Genomic DNA, 16,797 nt, shown 5'->3' with positions numbered 1-16,797 from the left:
TTCTTTGAACGAAGTTCGTGGAACCGCGCATATGCACAGCCATATAGAAGACCCTAATATTCCGGTCTCTGTCTCAAACTTCAAGCTTATTCTGTGGAATGGCAGGGGATGAATATTTTCATGCCAGGCTTTCCAATCTATCAATTTGTGGGGGAGTTGGCAAAGCTGTCATTGGTAAGGCTGACGGTGATGCAGATGGGTCCTGGTGACTGTATAGAGAGGCTGGGGGAGGGGAGGCACAGTTCTTCTTTGTGGGTTTTTTTTTTTTTTTGGATTGAACAGCAAAAAAATCTGCTCTCTCCTATGGAGGGGGACAGGGAGTTTGTTCGAAACAAGGATGAAACAAGGGCTGTGTGATCAGCTAGACATGGTCTTCCTCTTACCTTCTAAGTTGGTTGGTATTTTTGTACTCTGGAAACACATAGGGATATTTTCCTTCTATAGGGTGGCAGTGCTGACTCTTTTGGAGGAGGGGGAGCAGGATTTTCATCTTCAGTCAGAGAGGATGACTGGTGTCATCTATACATTGCTCTTTAACGAGTCGTCTGTAGTTGTGTATTAGGTGCCCCAGGCATTAAGGGAATAGTGAACCACCCCATTCCCCTCAGAAGTCTGAAGCTGCCCGGAGATGGTTCAGTGTCAGGAGGCAACCATCTTATGAGGGGACATCCAAAGGACAATGAAGAATGTCACTTTTCCTTTCAAAGTTCTGAATCTATTATTTTTAAAAGAAATTTTATCAAATTTATTTTATGTATGTGAGTACACTGTAGCTGTCCTCAGACACACCAGAAAAGGGGATCAGATCCCATTACAGATGGTTGTGAGCCACCATGTGGTTGCTGGGATTTGAACTCAGGACCTCTGGAAGAGCAGTCAGTGCTCTCAACCGCTGAGTTTTCTCTCCAGCCCTCTGTATCTAATTAAAATTGACGGCTGTCACTGGACTATTGACAACGGGGTCATTAATGTCCCTGGAGTGTCCTGAGGTTGAGAAGTTTGAAGACCTCTGATTTACTTATCTGTCATTTCGCATGTGTGACAGCATGTACAATGCATGTGTACACATGTACATGTGTGCATGCAGAGGCCAAAGGTCGATGTCCATGCTGTCCTCATTCACTCCCCACCTTACTTTTTGAGACAGGATCTCTCATTGAACACAGAGCTCATCCATTTGGCTATGCTCACACACCAACGATTATGGAAGAGCTTCCCATCTCCATCCTCTAGCACTGGAATTACAGGCACACATGGTGTGCCTAGCTTCCTACGTAGTCACAGACATTGGAAGCCCCCTTCTTATGTTTCTATAGGGGTCATGTCACTAATGGCACACCCTGCCCCACCACACACACACACTCAAGCCCAAGGATGTCAGACTCAGGCAGTAAGATGACATGTTTGTGTAAGGGCCTGTAGCTCCATTCATATGGAGGCCAAGGGTTGCGGAGAAAGGTGGAAAGACAGAAGTGTGCGAGGCATGTCTTCAGGAGCATAAAAGAGAGTGTGTGTGCTGGGTACCTGCTTATTAGTAGCAGACCTCCAGTTTATCCACAGAGATTTCTCATGACCGAGCAGTGGGGACTTCCTCCACCTGCTCCCTCCATCCAGCAACTAGGAATTAATTATCCTTGTTAACCCATATCTTCATAAACTACAATGCATCACCTTCCAAAAGAGTAGCCATCGATAGACTTCCCTTATATAAATAAAAACTTCCCACGACATACATAAATAACCACACAGAAACAGTCGTTAAGACAAAAAAGCCCTTGATTACAGAAAATAGGGGAAAGTCAGTGGACTAAAATAATGCTTTTCCTAAAATTTGTGCTCTCTCTTTTCTTTTAGGCGAGGTCTCCCTATGCAGCCCACACTGGCTTTGAACTCATAGTGTTCTGTCTGCCCAGTCCCAAGCACTGAGTTAAAGGCATGAGCCGTTATATCCGACTCTCTTTTCTTGACTGATTTGAAAAGACGTGTAAGAGCAACGCTTTTGGGTCTAGGAGGTTGGTGTTGACAACAGTCCAGAGTCGATAAAGGGGGAGTTACGAAAAGGCAGATCTGGACGGTTTAGTGTTTGTAAGCTATAACGGAGACGCAGTTCCTGACCTGGTGTTTCAGAGGACACATTGTGGGACATCAATAGAAACTCAGCCTTCGGAAGGATGGAGGGACTACAGAGCCATCTTAGCAGCCCCTGTGATAGGGTGGGGAAGACCATACGGGGTGTTTTTACTGTTGTCTCTAATTTGTATGAAATGAAGATATCAATTATGAATATTTAGAGAAATCTATGTTTAAATACTGACCCCACTGACTATCTTTTTATTTTATTTTATTTTTTTTATTAACTTGAGTATTTCTTATATACATTTCGAGTGTTATTCCCTTTCCCGGTCTCCGGGCAAACATCCCCCTCCCCCTTCCCCTTCCTTATGGGTGTTCCCCTCCCAACCCTCCCCCCATTGCCGCCCTCCCCTCCACAGTCTAGTTCACTGGGGGTTCAGTCTTAGCAGGACCCAGGGCTTCCCCTTCCACTGGTGCTCTTACTACCTATGAGGTCAGAGTCCAAGGTCAGTCCATGTATAGTCTTTAGGTAGTGGCTTAGTCCCTGGAAGCTCTGGTTGCTTGGCATTGTTGTACATATGGGGCCTCGAGCCCCTTCAAGCTCTTCCAGTTCTTTCTCTGATTCCTTCAACGGGGGTCCTATTCTCAGTTCAGTGGTTTGCTGCTGGCATTCGCCTCTGTATTTGCTGTATTCTGGCTGTGTCTCTCAGGAGTGATCTACATCCGGCTCCTGTCGGTCTGCACTTCTTTGCTTCATCCATCTTGTCTAATTGGGTGGCTGTATATGTATGGGCCACATGTGGGGCAGGCTCTGAATGGGTGTTCCTTCAATCTCTGTTTTAATCTTTGCCTCTCTCTTCCCTGCCAAAGGTATTCTTGTTCCCCTTTTAAAGAAGAGTGAAGCATTCGCATTTTGATCATCCGTCTTGAGTTTCATTTGTTCTAGGCATCTAGGGTAATTCAAGCTTTGGGCTAATAGCCACTTATCAGTGAGTGCATACCATGTATGTCTTTCTGTGTTTGGGTTAGCTCACTCAGGATGATATTTTCCAGTTCCAACCATTTGCCTACGAATTTCATAAAGTCATTGTTTTTGATAGCTGAGTAATATTCCATTGTGTAGATGTACCACATTTTCTGTATCCATTCCTCTGTTGAAGGGTATCTGGGTTCTTTCCAGCTTCTGGCTATTATAAATAAGGCTGCTATGAACATAGTGGAGCACGTGTCTTTTTTATATGTTGGGGCATCTTTTGGGTATATGCCCAAGAGAGGTATAGCATTGAGTATCTTATAAGGAAGATTTCCAAAAGAAAAAAAACAATAGGAATCTATCCCCAAAGAAGGTGCATGCATGGTGCTAGGCCCATAGTAAAGCCCAGAGCAGGAAGCATATAACCTGGTGTGCGTGTGAGGGGGACTCAACAGGACTTATTTCAAGGTTTACTGTACTCTATACACGCTATACAGCAGTCACAACTGCTTTTTTGTGTTTGTTCTCAGCCGAGATTTATAATGGAAACCCTCTCTGGTCCAATTGCATGGAAGATCTAGCCATTCGTCTTTTGCAAATGGACAGGGGTGTCTTCATAGCCAGGCGGATTCACCCGGCACTGGTAGGCGGTGCACTTAGGCTCTTGGCTCCATCCTGTGACTAGGCAGGCAAGGGCCCATGAGGAGGAGAGGTGAGCAGGAAGCAGAAGGACGTCTCTGTTCCATATGACATATGCATGCTGGCAGAGGGGTCTGTAACGAGAAGGCAGCATCTTTCCTTGACAATTCGTTAACGTGACCTTGTGTGTTCACTCATTTCACTCCCCCATAATTAAAATCTCAGGAACTTTGGGAACAGTAATTGTTACAACCGGTTGTATTGTCAAAAAGTAAAACGAGACAGGAGTATTATCTTATACATGCTATAAAATACGCACTACATAAATGGAGAAAGAGGCCTCTCATCTGATGGTCTTTACTGGCATGATTTGTGTGTAGCGCTGTTGTCTGAGCATTGTTCCACATGGGAAGACATAGGCAGAGGTTCTTAGCACTGACTTAATTAAAGACGTGTTGGAAAAATTAAGGATAAAAAGGTGATTTTGTTTTTCAAATCAGGGCATTTTGTCGAGTGATCTCAGAACTCTGATCGACGTCTCAGAAATACTCTCAGACCACGAGACAGAGCTAAAGATGGCGGTCTGTGTCCATTGAGTTTGAGGATCTGCCTCACCCTTCTTGCATTTGGGTGGGGCGCCTAAATTATAGGGTGAGATATGCTGTGCTGAAAGCTGGGGCTCTCTTTGGACCCCCTTCCCTCCACTTTTCTCCGTTATTCCTCGTCTCTTCCTCCCCCTCTCCCTCCCGCTCGTCCTCCTGCCCTTCTTTCTTCTCATCTCCCTCTTTGCCCTCTCCTTGTCCCGTTTTCCCTTCTGGTGCTCTCAAAGTTCTGTAGTCCACAGTCTGTAGCTCGAAGCTTACTTTTCAAAGAAGGCTGTGGATTTCCCGTTCCGGCAGGAGTTTCCCACGCTTTCCAGCACCAGTCACTGTACCCTGGGTTGTTTCTATGATCATTTCTGACAGGAAATAAAATGCAAAGGGTACACGTTGCTTTAGCAGCCTGCACTAATTATTCCTACCATAGGCTCTTCAGCTGTTTCCAGCCCCTCCTCTCTTACACTCTGGGAGTGTTTTGACAATGAGAACCGTGGAAAGTACATTCCCTCTCCTAACAGCCGAATGTCTTTAGTAAGGACACACAGGAACAGGTAGAACGTTTGACAACACATTTCGAATACTCTTGGCTTTCTTTAGTGCTCGAAAGGAAAGTCGATTTGGAGAAACAAGCTTAAGAAGCTCTTTCTGGAGTGGTTTACTACCAAGAATGATGGCGTGCGGTATATTCTTGCGTGTCTGTGTGGACTACTTACAATGTTTGTGTCACCTGGGGGAATGACTTCACTAATTTAAGGTGATTAGTAAGTTTTTATTTGACAAGGGGTGGGTGGAGGAGAGAGAAACTTTTAGAGTTGATTTTCTTGCCCATGTTTTTTTTTTTTTTTTTTTTTTTAAGTAAATACTCCTGTTTCAGCGGATGACCATGAATTTGCTTTCCAAATTGAAAAACCTTTCCTTCTCCCAGCTGTGAAGATGGGAGAGCATTGATCACAACATCTGCGCACCTCCCCGGTCCTTGTGGTAAGCAGTAGCCACATAAACGAATGAGAGGTTTAGCCTATGTCACCTGCAACCTTCAATACACGTGCATGCTATTGTCAAATAACCAGCACGATTAAATCCTAATGAAAGGTCAGCTTAGATTACACTGTGTATATATGCTCCGTACTGGTGGGGACTCATCTGGGTGAAGAGTAGGGGCCTCCTGCCTGGTTTACCTCTGCGAAGCAGAAATGGTGGTGTGGTCTGATCTGCAGGGTCCTGGGTCCCTAAGTGAGGGAGCATATCCACACGTGGGATGGCTCTACTAGGAAGCTCACGTGTGTTTCACAGCCTCGAAGAGCCTGCTACATGGATGAGCTGTGGTGCATGGGAGCCTGGCTCGCCAGGCCAGCCTCACTTTGTGCCTGTCGGGTCAGTAGGCCCAGTCTTCCTTTTTATTTGCACAGTTATTGTGTGTTTTAGCCACTGCTCTAATGCTGTGAAGAGACACCACGACCAAAGCAACTCTTTTAGAGGAAAACATTTAGCTGGGGGCTTGCTTGCCATTTTAGAGCCTTAGTCCATTATCATCATGGCAGGGAGCATGGTAACAGGCAGGTGTGGTGCTAGAGAAGTAGTTGGAGAGGGCAGGGGTTGGGGGGACAGGGTGGGGACAGAGACAGAGATTGGACCTGGCATAGGATTTTGAAACCTCAAAGCCTACCCCAGTGACACACCTCCTTCAACAAAGCCACACCTCCCAATCCTTCCGATTCTATGAAGAGTTCAGCTCTCTGGTGACCAGGCATTTGACTATAGGAGCCTATGGCAGGGGATGGGTGGCATTCTTATTTAAACTCTCACATTAGGCAGGATAGTTAAGGCCTTCCATGTCTGCTGCTTTAATTCTCATACATCTAGTGAGAGTGCCCATAATTTTTAGGTGGTCTTTGTAGATTTGAAGGATCTGAGCTCCTTGGAGTGCTTCTGAGTGTGTGTCGGTGGCCTTTCCTCCGGGGTTGTGGGAGGGCAAGTAAGGCAGATAAGGCTGATATCCAAACGACTACATGAATGTAATTATCTCAAAGCTCCATTTTGTCACAAAGATGACCATAGTTAAGATTTAGCATACAATCAATATACAATACATATATCAATATGGCAAGGCTAACGTTACAGGACTACAATAAAGAGGATGGAGTAGAGCTAGGAGGTCGTCTGGTCCGGGCTACATGGAGACCTCAGAGCAAAATAACAAATCAACCAACCAAACAAAAAACAACAGAAACCAAGCAAACAGCAAAGGGACAATTGAGCTTTTTGAGTTCATAGAAGTTGTAGATGGAAGCTGTGTGAACAGGAGCTTGCTGAGGTCAAGGTAATCGAATAGCAGTGTTGCCGTGACTGGTAGGAGTCCACTGTCTTTGTATTATATTCCTAATCTTTTCTCACACAATGTTGTGTCAAACAAAATGTACCAAGCACCCATGTTAAATAAAACTTCCCTCTGAAGAACTGGAGGAATAGGGGCTGGAGAGGTGGCTCCCAGGTGAATGTTTCTTGACGCTCTTTCAGAGGACTAGAGTCTGGTCCCCTGCATCTATGTCAGTCTCTCACAGATGTCTGTAATTCTAGTTCAAGGAATCCCATGCCCTCTGCTGACCTCTGCAGACACCTGCACATATATACACACATACACACATATACACATGCCCACACACACACACACATACACACATGTACACACATACACACACATACACATGCCCACACACACACACATACACACATGTACACACATACACACACATACACATGCCCACACACACACACATACACACATGTACACACATACACACACATACACATGCCCCCACACACTCACACACACACTCACACACACACACACAGGTATACACATACACACACATACACATGCCCCCACACACTCACACACACACTCACACACACACACACAGGTATACACACACACACTCTCACACACATACACACATGTACACACACATACACACATGCACACACACACACATGCACACACATTCATACACACAAGTAAATAATAAAATAGTTCAAAAGATAATGGAATTAACGAAGGCTTTCACTAAGAGACAATAAAGGAACAAAATAAATAATCAGGAATCTTAGGTCTTAAGATTTAGTTATATATTTGTTTTATATGAGTACACTGTAGCTGTCTTCATGCACACCAGAAGAGGGCATCAGATCCCATTACAGATGGTTGTGAGCCACCATGTGGTTGCTGGGACTTGAACTCAGGACCTCTGGAAGAGCAGTCAGTACTCCTAACCACTGAGCCATCTCTCCAGGCCCCACTCAAATCCCCCCCCCCTTGGAAAATTAGGTCTTGTATTCCCTCATCCATGCTGTTAGAGCAGCAGAGACTGGGCAGTTCGTAAACTGCAGAAATGAGTTTCCCACAGTTGGGATGTCCGTGTCTTTCGGATATGGAATGTTCCCCACAAGCTCAGGTATTTGAACACGTGGTTACCAGCTGTTGCTGCGTCTGACAAGCCTTGGGCCCTTTAGGAGCCTGAGGCTTGCTGAAGGAAACTGCCCCCCAGGCAGGGTTTGCCATCCAGTTCCATGTCCAGTCCCAGTCAACTCTCCGAGAGCAGAGGTCAGCCCACTGCTCTAACAGTGGCCTCAGCACCATGACGGGCTGTGCCACGTGAGAGCAGCTCTGCAAACCTCCCTCCCTTCAGTTGCCTTTATTGGCTACTCTCATTGCTTTCACAGCAGCGAAAAAATATGTGACGAATTCAGGGCCTTGACTGTAAGAGAAAGGGGCAGCCTGAGGTAGTATCAGGTTCAGGGAGGGGCTGACCTCTTTTGGGGATAGTGTTTTGTTCCTTGCTTGAAGATATGCTATGTCTTCACATGGCTCAGGCCTTTTATGAGGACCTCTGAGTCTCGTCTGTGAGGGCTCTTTGGCCGTGACTTAGAAACCTCCCGAAGGTCTATGCATCACTCCGTTGCTCTGGCGACCTCATTGCAGCAGACATTTGGAGGCTCTTCCTCAGACTATAGAGGTACATATCCAATATGAATCTTGGGAGAGTGTTTGACGTAAGCCTTGAGTTGACCTGCACCTTCTGGTTCCTGAATGCACTCACAAACCAAGCCTTCTCTCTCGAGTTTATTCCCACTGTTTCTGATCAAGTGTCACATGGTTAGCTTCCGTGGGTAATTCCACGCGGTTAAGTGGTGCAGATCTGGCCAGGTTTGACCTCTGGATAGCATCTCACCCCCAGTCCTCCTCTTGGCCCCTGTGCCTGGTTTTGGAACCACACCTTCCTTTCTAATACTCTCCCCCTTTATGTCTAAGAAAAAAACAATGTGTCTGTATCTCTCCTCTGGCAACCTCCTGAAGCAGGCTTGTTTTTGTTTCTATTCCTTTCTGTCAATCAAGTGTATTTAAGGATGGCACTTAAAGATTAGCTAAGTGCACATAACCTCAGATTAGGTTTCCTGACCTCCCCTTGGTCGGATACCAGATAAACGGCTTCATTAGAAGCGAAGTGGACCACCGATTCCTCAGTGTTTCGATCTTTCGTGCTTTCCCCTCTGATTTTTTTTTTTTTTGGTTCTTTTTTTTTTCGGAGCTGGGGACCGAACCCAGGGCCTTGCGCTTCCTAGGTAAGCGCTCTAACCACTGAGCTAAATCCCCAGCCCCTTCCCCTCTGATTTTTTGCATGCTATACCTGCACATGGACACTTCCCTCCCAGACCACGGCCCAAGGGTAACTTCCTCCTTCATCCCCACAAGACTTATTCTGGTGCTCTTGGGTTTGAGAAGGGATGATCAGCAAAAGACGTTTCCCCAGTGTCTATCACAGTTTTGAGCGCCTGTGTTTTGGAATTAAGGTCAAGCCCAGGGTTACAGTGTTGCGATATCTATGACCCTCCACACCATACTGAAGCTGCAGTTCTTTGATTGTGCATCTTTCCGGAACATTCTAGGCTACTTTGGGAGGTCAGTACTGTGACCACGAACCACAGCGGTTGCACGTGATTGGAAGACACCGGGTGCAAACTTGGCGTTCCGTAAATGTGCGTGCCTAAGTGTGTGTGTGTGTGTGTGTGTGTGTGTGTGTGTGTGAGCATGTTGCACACAACTGAAAGCTTAATGTGAAGTCATTAAGTCATATGATTAGATGTTGGTAAAATCGAAGATAGGGCCTGGCCCCAGTAATTAATGTTTTAGAATAACTGGGTGAGAGCACAGAATGCGTACCAACGGCACACAGATCACCTGCTCGAATCTCAGTGGTGCAGATACTCGTAGTAACCTGCATGGAGTGTACGACCGGGAAGGTCGGGACCCAGGACCACTGAGGAGCGCATCTGCTTCTGCGTTCCAGGTGAGCTATTTTTATCTTCTTCCCATTTTTCTTCTCATTAGCTATGGAAACCCACAGAAACAAGTCACCAAGCGCCCCATTCTGACTTGGATGGCATTTCTCAATCAGGGCACTGTTTCTCGAAGAGAATATCACATCCCACTAATTGTCCTGCAAATCCCCTTCTTAATTAAAATTAAAATCTTCATCCCAGCGACACTGCTTACAAATGTGTGTTCCTTCTTGTTCTTCAGAGGCAGATGCTTTGGGTACAACTCCCTTTTTTTTTTTCCTTTGGTGGGGTAACTCTGGTGAGAAAAATTTACGGGCAATTGATTTTGTTTTGTTTCTAGCTGTGGCGATAAAAACTCTAAAGCAAAAGTAAACAGCGCTCGTGGGGCAGGGGCACCATGGTGCACGGCTACACCGTTCGCTTTATGGCCCTGATGATGCTAACTCTAGTACAAGGTGTAATGGTTCTGACTGTGCCCTTTCTCTCTGCTTTGGGCTCCATTGTGCCTAGGCTGGCTACAGTGGGACTGCATTTAATTCTCTGCCGGGTTACCCAGTCCCCCGAAATAGCAAATGAACTTCTCAGACATCAGGTACCAGCCCTGCAACAACACATTAAATACCAAAGATGTCTGAATAACAGTAATGGTGGGAAAGTCTCTGGCAGGGTTCACTCTTTGTAAGGGGATGAAGGGGGTGGGGGTGTTAGCAAACTAGGAAGAATGGACTTTGTCATGTGCAAATATGGTGACCATAAATGGTGCTGGGGGCCTTTCCATTGTCCCCTGAGTCTGCCTTGGGAGAAAGCGGGCCAAGGGGAAGAAAGACACGTTTGATAGAGTTGTGAAGAATGTTTGAATGGAGACTGGGTGTTGGGCATTGTCTTGCAGTGACCTCAATTCGGTACAGTAGAGACCCTTAAAGGCACTGTCTGAAGTCACAATACTGCTATTCTCCTCCGTTTAGTAAAAGGGATTAGTTAAAAGGGTGGCGTTCCGTGCCCAGAGTTCCAACTATTCCATGAAACAAAAGGCCCGAAATGTTTTTGAAGTTATTTTTAATTGAGTTGAACTAATTTAATAAAGGTCCTACGGAGGAAAAAAAAATAAAGGAATGTGATTGTTTTATGATTCCTCACAGATGGAGGGGACATTTATAGCTCGTTTCTTCCTTTAGTGTTCCAGAGAACAGTAGCCCCATTTACAGCTACTGTTAGCAATTTAAAACTGCTCCAAAATGAAGTCTTTCAAGAAGTTGACAGCTTATAAATAAATCTGTCTGATAAAACTGAGCATAAACTGCATCTGTGGTTAGTTTGCCAAAATTAATTCTACATTTAATTAGAGATAGCAGTCAAACATATTTAATAAAAAACAGTCTTGGAGAGTAAATCAAATGAAGTCAGTTTTTCGCAGACGTTAAGCTTTCTGGTTTTTTTTTTGTTTTTTTTTTTTTTTTTTGGAAGGAGTGATGAAAAGACCTCACCTCTCTGACTGCGCGTTCTGTGGCACTGAGAGCTCTAGGGAGCTGGGGAAGCCAGTGAGCTCCGCTCTGCTTCCAAAGGTTCCTCCATCAGCTGGGGTAAAGAGAGAAAAACGATCACTGTGCTGTTTCTCTCTATCTCATCGCTGCAATTTACTGTGATGCCCTAAATACTAAGGCCACAAGTCACGGGTGTATTACTATTAATAATTCCAGAGGCCATCTGAGCTGATCCACATTTGTGTACAAACAGCATGTGAGAGTCTCCTTTAAAGGGGTTTAAAATTTCTTGGGACATCATGACTTGTGTTTAGAGAGGCAGAGACAGAGACAGGTAGGTAGGTTGGTAGGTAGGTAGGTAGGTAGGTAGGTGGATATGTGGGTAGATGGGTGGGTGGGTGGGTAGGTAGGTAGACAGATGATAGAATGATAGATAAAAAGATAAACATATAGATCAGCTGCTGCAGACAAAGACTTTGGCCCATGCGGTTGGCCTATTAAATATTTGTTCATGGCATGCTAAAGAGCCGTGGAAACCTGAGGAGACACATACCTACAAAATTCACAGGTCCACCCCAAAGCAGCAGACACTGCTTTACCACATCAGTGACTGACGGTTCAAAGAGGGAGCCAGCAGACCTTCAAACATTGGGAAACTCAACAAAGTCCAAAGTACTGGGCGAAGTTTGCAGAGGACAATAGAAGCCAGTGCTAGCAAAAAAAGAGAAAATTCCATGCCACGAGAAAGAGCTTGAAGCACATAAGAACCCACACAAAGGAGAGTAAGGGCAACTTAGCCCCAGTCGCATTTGTTTAAGAAGTATGATATTTCTAGGAATTCAGGAAGTTGAACAAACACCGTCCTATATATTATGGGAGATACATAAAACTGTTACACTTAGCTAGCACGAAGCAATTTGGATTAGAAGTTAAACATTTATTTATGGAGCTTAATGTGACAGTCATACGATGATTAATCCAGACTAAATATGTTCCCAGATAGCCACGTGTTCTGGTTATGGGTAATTTTAATGCTACTTCTGACTAAAACGCACCAGGCCTTAGCTGCTTTCTCTCAGCTACTGCAATGTCATTTTGCGTGTTCAATATCCTCTAAAAAAACAAGTTTGGGGAACTCACTAGTTTACTTTCTCAGTAACTTCATCAAAATTTTGATGAAAGTTTCTTTTGGTGTTGTTTTGTTTGGTTTGTTTGTTTGTTTGTTTGTTTTGGAAAAACAGGACATAAAAATAATACATACTTATTCCTGAAGTTAAAATAGTTTATCATGAATTTGAGGTTTGCCCCACATACTTGACATAAATGCCATTCAAGAAAATGCAGAACGTTTATCTCCCAGTTGCTTTTTAGTTCTATCGTGGAATAATGGTGCCGAAAGGCTGCTGTGTTATAATTGCTTAATAATTTATTAAGGTACAGATTATTGTCAAGATATACTATTAAAGTATTAAAAGTGGATACCCCAAAACAAAGGGTTAACTGGTTCGATTATACTTTACCACGTAAATCATTAATAGCATGAATGGTCAATCTTCCTCACTAGACAGCTGGGTAGCTAGGAGACAGACAGACAGACAGATACATGCATGTACATAAACATACATACATGTATATATGTGAGGTAGGAGATAGACATACAGATACACACACATGTACATGCACATACATATGTATATACATGTGAGGTAGGAGGTAGTCATACAGATACACACATGTATATGCACATACATATGTGTATACATGTGAGGTAGGGAATAGTCATACAGATACATACACATACATACATGTACAAGCATATACAAACATGTATATATGTGAGGTAGGAGATAGTCATACAGATACACATGCATGAACATACACATACATCAATGTATACATGTGATCCAAAGGAATGGTGATTTTAATTAATGACTTAAAATGAAGATGGAAAAAATACTTGTTTCTTTGTCATTGAAGTATTAGAGATAACTGATGCAGCCTCGTGGACAAAATCAATGTTCCTTTCATGTAGTAAGAATATATTTTTAAAGAAACATCAATATTTTTGTCACCCAGAACTGTGAAAAAATAGCTTAAATTATTTCAATTTCACAACTAGATTTAAGTTCTTAAATGAAGAGTTGTAGGGTTGTTAAGAGTTACAGTCATGAGCTAACAGTTAACTCAGTCTCTTACCGCCACAGTAGCCAGTCCTTCCCTCAGGGGAACTGTGGCTGGGCAAGCCACTTTCTCAGGCAGACGTCAAGGCACTGCTCTATCTTTAAAAGGCGGGGCCTGGCTGGGTCCTCCCTAAAGCAACTCTTGGACTTTAGTTCTATGACGAAAGCATCTCGCCACGTCAAACATACCCTCGCTTCCTTTCACAGTTCTGTCCAAGTCCATGTTGTGACACTTACCCCAGCTACTCGATGTGGACGACGGAGACTCTGTGTTTGGAAATCTCTGTAGATTTTGCCAAGCCTCAGATGTCCATGATAAATGCTAAAGAGAAAAGAGAGAGGGTTGATTCTCTTAATCTCTGCTTTAGAAATTCTCTTCTGAGAATAAAACTTGCCATTTCCTCATTTCCAGAGAAAGTGAGATTTTATTAAGAAAGCTTAGTCAAATATATCTAATGTATAAGGCCATCATATATGCTAGAAGACTAAAATTATATATATAATTAAACAGCTGTTCTTTTTCTGGAACTTGCTCTGTCCTAAGCTGGTCTCAAACTCAGAGATCTGCTTGCCTCTGTCTCCTGGGATTAAAGGTGTGTACCACCTTGCCTGGGCCTAAGCATTCATGGCCACTATCCCTCAAGATCCAGATTAGAAGTCTGTGTCTTCCAGACTCAAGACCCGGATCACAGGTGAACCCTCGATTTCTGGATGGTGGTCCATTCCAGAGGTAGTCAAGTGGACAGCTGGGAGTAGCCATCACATTCTCTACACAAGATGACCTCTGCCTGGCTAGAGTTCTCCTTCTGTGTCCTGTTGCAGGCCCCCTTGTCTCAATGATAACTCACCAGTGATCTTTAACAGTGTAAGCCTCTATGGGTGGAGGTAATGGTGCAGGGTAGAGTGCTTGCCTTACAAGCATACGATCTCGATGAAATGCCCAGAGTTTGCACTAACAAGCCGATGGGCGGCATAGACCTATCATGCCACTGTTGGGGAGGCTGAGACAAATGTATATCTCAGCCTCACCAGCAGGCCGTCTTAGGTGCTAGGCAGTCTCTAGGCCAGAGGTAATCCTTGTATCAAAGAGCAGATGTGTGGTGTCTTCTTCACACCTAAGCTAGTCCTTTGGTGTCCCTGAATCTACGCCCATCCTTACACACATGCATATACATGTGCACACGCACATGAATACATTTCAGAGAGACATATCTCTCTGTATAAATTAGTAACTTCTTTCAATTGCTTCCAATACACGTGTGTGTGTGTGTGTGTGTGTTTGTGTGTGTGTGTGTGTGTGTCTGTGTGTGTGCACCCGTGCTCCTGGGCACATGGAAATCTAAATCTTTGTGTTTCTCCTTGGTAGAAAACCTCCCATGATTTCTAGCTGGCTACAGTAAGTCCTCTGAACCTAGAAACTAGAACATTCTCTAACTCATCCCTACAGAGCCCAACCCCTGCAGGTCAGGCAGCCTGTAGTCTCGCACAGCCCCAAACTCAATACTAAGGGCTTGTTTTAGAAGATAAGTAAGCATTTCCTCCTCTGTGACACACTCTGTCTTCTGGCTTGTCTTCCTCAAAACACTGCAGGTTTCTTCTACCTGGAATTATGACCCCTGCCCTCTACTCTCTGTAACTAGTGGCTTCCCAGGCACCTCTTTTAGATCCGTATTTTAAAAATACACCGTCCACCAGGGATTTTATGGTGAGAGCCACGTGGGCGTTGACTTGTAAGAGTGACGTGCCTCTGACAGATGAGTGTCACTGGGCCGTGTCCACCGGCTGCACTACTGAGTCCTTGACACACAGTCTTTTCCCCAAGTCTAATAATACGTCTTTGCATTGTCACTACGTAAACATACAGCGCTCAGAGCTCTTCATGGGTTCTGGTATTATTTAAATATCTCCGCGTGCTATTCTAAGGGTTTTCAGAGTTTATGTGTTTAATGTAGCGTTCTGAATGGCTGTTGAATATGTTAAGGTTTTTAAATTGCCATTTTGAAGCTTAACTTCAGTCTTCCCTTTGCTGTGTCTATGTGTGTGTGTGTGTATATATATTTATTTATTTGCGTCTGAAAAGTACCTTTCAAAGGGAAGTATCGCTTTGTATGAATTAGTAATTTCTTTTAATTGCCTCCAACATTTTGGTCTCATGCGGATTTCTGAAGTTGCCTCCACCTTTGATGTTTTATTAATTATTTCCAAGGTAGCCTTCTTTCCGGGGTGAAGCATACATATTGATTTCGCGTGTGATGAGGGCTGAGATCTCTATCTTGGCACCAGCACCTCTCGCAATCATATCTAGAAAGGGCCTGATCGTTTTTTTTTTTTTCCTTCAGCGAGTCTCCAACAGCTAACTGTTGGCTGCCAGCGTTCCATTTCGATAAGTGAGGAGGAGTTTAGACATTTCACACATTCCATGTGTGATGGGAAAAACCCAATATAATGCATTAAAGATGCAGCCTTTGGAAAGAAACAAGGAGCGTCTTGAGGACGGCGTGCCAGTCCCCAAAGGTTTGCAGTCAGGTTTGGTTCAGAAAAGCCCTTGGGTGTGCTGGAAGCAGAGCTTGGAAAGGACCGTGTACCGTGTCGGGAAAGTACCACAGCGAGCCTCGGTTACGTGTAGAGCGCAAAGCTGACTGCGGTTGCATGACAAAAACTGGTCTGTGTCGTTTGCCGCTGCCAATCTTCCTGATTGATACAGACTGTTGGAGCCATAGCTCTCATATGGCGTTCCATATTGATTGTTAAAATCTGCAGAAATGAATTATTTGGCGCGTATATATTTTTTCCCTTCCCATTGGCTGATTTTCCCTGTGTCAAAGAGTTTTAAAATATTTGACCTTCCTTCTCGGTTCTTGGTCGTTATCATGTCCGGAAAGAGATGAGGAGGTATGGGTGCTTTCTCATTAGACCTGAACACCGTCACTGCAATGGACTCACCAAGGGGTGATGTGCAGAGAGAGCCCTTCCCACTTGATAAGCCATTGTGCAGAGGGATCTCAATAAGTCACCTGCCCCTATTTCTAGGGATGTTTTAGCTTTACTTTAAAAGTTACATGGCATCTAAACTTCTAGAGAGTGAGCAGGAAGCCCTTTGCTAAATCCAGCCCTTTGGAAGAATGTGACAGTTTCCCCGTGGTCCCAGAAAGGAAGGAGGGCGCAGATCTGGGTTTTTAATTGTTTCGTGTGCCCTGGATTGAATGTGAAAACTCTTCAGGGTTTTTCAAACTGAAAAGACAGTGCCTACTTGGAAGGGACAGGTGACACCTGAGAGCTTCCTTTCAACTGCCTACGGTGGGTGTCAGGGTCGTTAGAAAGGAAGAGACTAGAGCACCGGCCTGTGCTGTTGGAAAGAGCCTGCGGGCGGAAGAATGAAAACAGATGGTATTATCGTTCTGTCCCAGGAACGGTGCGGTTCCTCTCTGGTCAGCGTCTGATTGAAGTTCCTGGGATTATTGAATGGATAGATAATAGAGAAAATGAAAGTGGGCGCAGAGAAGCCTGGCCGGATC

The 16,797-nt window shown here is 44.5% G+C and overlaps 1 protein-coding gene and 1 long non-coding RNA gene across 4 annotated transcripts in view; one reads left to right on the top strand and one right to left on the bottom strand.

Moving 5' to 3' along the window:
• Positions 1–16,797, top strand: part of Sox5 (SRY-box transcription factor 5) — a 955,415-nt gene that overhangs the window by 462,195 nt on the left and 476,423 nt on the right. The window lies entirely within an intron of this gene.
• LOC120102510 (uncharacterized) lies at positions 250–15,326 on the bottom strand. Its single transcript, XR_005504192.2, has 3 exons — positions 13,299–15,326; positions 11,106–11,196; positions 250–4,643 (listed from the first exon to the last, which is right to left on the bottom strand). It is a non-coding gene; the product is annotated as an uncharacterized LOC120102510 (long non-coding RNA).

The sequence above is a fragment of the Rattus norvegicus genome, chromosome 4 (genome assembly GCF_036323735.1).
Source record: "Rattus norvegicus strain BN/NHsdMcwi chromosome 4, GRCr8, whole genome shotgun sequence".
Lineage (NCBI taxonomy): Eukaryota > Metazoa > Chordata > Mammalia > Rodentia > Muridae > Rattus > Rattus norvegicus.
This window is presented reverse-complemented; position numbering and strand designations above follow the sequence as displayed.